Consider the following 4,239-nt stretch of genomic DNA (forward strand, 5'->3'; position numbering starts at 1 on the left):
CATCTTCCAAGGTGATGCCCCAGCCCCTTCCAAGCACCGGCGTTTCGGGCCCTCCAAGGCTCGTCCGGAGCCATGCTGTGAGGAGGGACATCGTGAGAGACTGGAACTTTGACGAGGAGCGTTAGGCCCAAGCTCGAGAACGCGGAACTGCTCAAGAATCGGCCTCCTTCATTCTCTCTCTGTTGTTTCCTAGTTGATGATATATATATATTCACATGTAGTGAGTATCTAAGCATTTGTAACCATACCTTCGAAGATTCTGTTTATAGCTCTTCTTTTACATTTCTGGTTTTGATACCGCGGATTCTCTTCTATTCAAAAAAGTAGTTTTTTCAAAATTGTCATTTCTTTTGTGGGGTCCATTGAATTTTGAAAGTTTGTGTAGAGAATTTTTGAAATGAAGATGATTGTATTTGTTCGTGTTGCATTTATAGAAAAAAAATTGAATCAAAACTATAAAAGGGAGACGTTTTATTAATTGGAGACGCATAAAAGTTATGTGTCACCTATACGAGGAAGACTACACCCGCAAATCCTATGAGACGTCTCATTCGCATCAGGATTATGCGTCTCATTAATAGGAGACGCATAAATTCAGAATGTATATAAAAAGCTTCCCGATTTGGGATGCCAAATAAGAATTTCACACACACTTTTTATGCCAACTTAAATCAAAGTTAGCATTCCGTATCACATGTCTCTCTTCTTACTCCCATTTTTTTTTATGTTGTTTTTCATCAATATGAGTTTACACCCTCTTTAAAATCTCTCAAATACAATCAAGAAAATTGCTTCTTCATTATGGAAAAAGACATTATTTGTTTGTGTGTGTGATTATTTGATCATCATTTTCTGTTGTGGAAATGATCAATCTGCAGCAGGAAAGGATACCCAATGCCTCTCCTCTTTAAAGGAAACAACACAAAGAGAAGACTAATCACAAAACCAACCACATGTCCGTGAACGAGAAGAACACGCACGAGCTGGCCGACACGGCCAGGAAAAATCCCATCAGCCACCGGTCTAACGCGGTGCATTTGCCGTCGTTGGTCATCAAGGGGGCGAAGATGGAGAAGGCGAGGATGGTGGCCGTGGGAAGCAGGACGTTGAGACGGGCAGTGCCGCTTAGGATTGTGTTGACGATGTATATGTAGTTGGAGTTGTCGACGTCGTCCTCTTGATCCGAGGCTTCGTTTTCGATGGAGTTTTCGTTGTCGTCTGCGCTGTGGTAGTCGCCCTCGGGGGGTCCGGGGCTCCTCTTAGATGTTCAGTGATGTTACTTGACATGGTTGATTGTAATGTTGTGTGATGTTTTGGTGGTGATATAGGTGAGTTTTGTGGAGAGGAGATTCCTTGATGAGATGAAGGGAGGGAAGACATTCCTTGCTTTTTGTCCGGGCTTTCTTGCAGCAAAAAAGGCGATTCCGTCGCCTTGGCGGCCTCCACACTCCGGCCTGACATCATGTGAGGAGGTTCAATCAGGGTACGCAGTAGCCCGTTAAGGGGGAGGCTCTAATCCACTGGCTGCCAGAAGCCCATCTCCCAAGGCCTCACACTTGTGCCTGAGAGATGGAAGCAACTACACGACATCAGTGAGATTCGAACCCAGACTCATTGCAGCAAGATCTGCCCCTCCGTTGCCAACTGCGCTACGCCCCTGCGGGCATCTTTCTTTCTTTGATCTTTTGCAGGAAAAGGTATCCTTTTGATTGCAGTTTAACATTCTGAAATATAGATGTCAACAAAAGACATACGCATGTCAACTCGACATCTATAATATAGGTTGTTGACATAGTTGTCAGTTATCAATTTAAAATAGTTATGAACTGATTATATCCCCGTCATTAGTGGTATGATTATACATATAGTTTTCATTCGAAACGTTCACCAAATGTTATCCATATTTATCATTTCGATCCATTCACAAAATATTGTTTATTTTCCTTTTTTCCATTTTTGGTAAACGAATCTCTCTTTTTTTCACATTTCTTAAAAACTACACTGACTCAAATGTGAACAACATTTGGTGGACGAAGGAAGTATTCAACCGTATTGTCGAGATTTTCTGTAAAAATGGCCTTCTTTGGAAGGAGTTGGCAAATGGAATAAAAGTAAGATAAAAAAAATTATTAATCATATAAACCCCAATATAGGATTTGGCAAATGGACCATCTCAAACATATTTCATTTCATTTTGATGTATTCAAAGATTGAATTAGGCCAAAGGTCAATTAATATTTGCTTATTTAATATGTTCATCAGCACTGCAACTTGCATATAAACAATACATAAACTGCCCATAATTTGTCCAATCGCTAACTGAGCTAAAGAAAGTTGTATTATCTAAACCAGATTAAGGATAATTTGCTTTCTTGTCACTTTCATGATTCTCCAAAAACTTTTTAATGTGTTTATTTATGTATTGCCTTTTTTTATTCACATAAATATTAAGTCCATTTCTTATTCAAAGGAAAAGCTCAGACTAAATTATACAAACGAGCAAGTAGCATTTACATCTTATCTCTTTTAATTAGTAGTCATTAAAAACGCCCTTCCATCATACTCTTGCTTCAAATATTTTGAACTATTTCAGAAGTATGAACAATTTTTTTTATATATTTACTATTATTACAAATCATATAAGTAGTATTTCACTTTTTCAAAGATATTAATTAGGAAATTTTCATCTTAGTAATCTCACTGATATTCTAATTGGAATTTTGGGCCTGGGTTTATATGCAACTCTATTCTTGGGCCAATAAACTTTTAAGAACAAAATTGGGCCAATGATTTTTGCTTTCTCTTTTATTCTTTTGTATTGTGTGAGTTTCAAAAGTAAATTTTTTCGTGGATAAATGTTGACGTTATCTCCATCTCAAACAAAAAAAGGTTAATGAAATCTTTAAAATACGTATTGAAAAAAGAGATGTGTTTTAGATCATAATTTTCTTGTGCTTAAATTGTTTCACTTTTTACTCTTTGTTTGAGTTCACATTTCTCATCTAATTCTTATTTTAAATTTATACTCTGTGAAATGAAGTTATGAATACGATATACTCCCCCCTCCCACTTTAGTAGTCCCGATTTACCATTTTTGGATATCTCACTTTAGGAGTCCCAGTTGGAATATTCCATAAATGGTGATAGGCCCAACTTTTCACTGACCTTTTTTTAATTCACATTTATTATAAAACTAATATATAAAAATATGACCTATATTCCAACTATCTTTTTTCACCAATATTCATTTACAATTCTTAAAACTCATGCCGAGCTCAAGTGAGACTCCTAAAGTGGAAGCAGAGAGTAATTGTATATGCTTTGATCCGATTAAATACATAACATTAAAAATCATCAGTGAAAACGTCACCCTTGAACTAAATATATAAAACAAAATAGATAATGTTAAATGTTGATTAAGCAAATGTGTTACTAACATATGATGTTTACCTAAGTGATATAGGATAACATTCCTCTATCTCTAACTGATTCTACAATTTTTTATATGTAGTGTTTCAGTCTGCGATAGATTAGTAAATTAATGATTTAGTTTAACAGGAAAAAATAAAAATATCCACCGACAAATAAATAGTCACGCAGCTCTGGGATTGGCATTAAATGAAAAAAAAAATTCAAGTAAAAATAAAATAAAATTATCATCAATGAATATTGAAAATTAACTTGTGGTTTCAACAAACACTTCATAGCCTTTGAGAAGGCCCTTTCGAGTTACTGGCAAACTGCTCATATCGTACTTTTGAGAAGGAAATGCCCATAACTAACTACTATAGTATTTATATCATATTTATTAAATAGGTTCAATTATTTTGGGGCCAAAACCCATTACTCATGCAGAAAAATTCAACTCATATTGGGACCACATAATCCAAAGTTAATAAATTTTGGGAAAACAATAATTTACTTGATCAAATTGCAATCACATGATCTATGAGTTATAAATATCACAATAATAAATATCATGATCAAATTGCAATCACAATAATTTACAGCTAGTCACATTATATTTTTGTGGTGTAAGTACAAGATTTGTAGTAGTGTGATTAACCATTCTATTCCATTTGAGACATTTCATCAATACATAAATAAAGAAACACATTGTAAGTTAATTTAGCTTAATTTTCAAAAATAAGGCCAAAAAATAAAAAAAAAAAAATTTATTTAACGGAATAAACTAAAACACATGCATCGACAAACTCAAACGAACCACAAACCAAGCAA

General features: G+C 35.0%; 1 pseudogene; it reads right to left on the bottom strand.

Moving 5' to 3' along the window:
• Positions 1–845: 845 nt before the first annotated feature.
• Positions 846–1,793, bottom strand: LOC121780102 (annotated as a pseudogene).
• Positions 1,794–4,239: the final 2,446 nt, after the last annotated feature.

Source organism: Salvia splendens, chromosome 19 (genome assembly GCF_004379255.2).
Source record: "Salvia splendens isolate huo1 chromosome 19, SspV2, whole genome shotgun sequence".
NCBI classification, from domain to species: domain Eukaryota; kingdom Viridiplantae; phylum Streptophyta; class Magnoliopsida; order Lamiales; family Lamiaceae; genus Salvia; species Salvia splendens.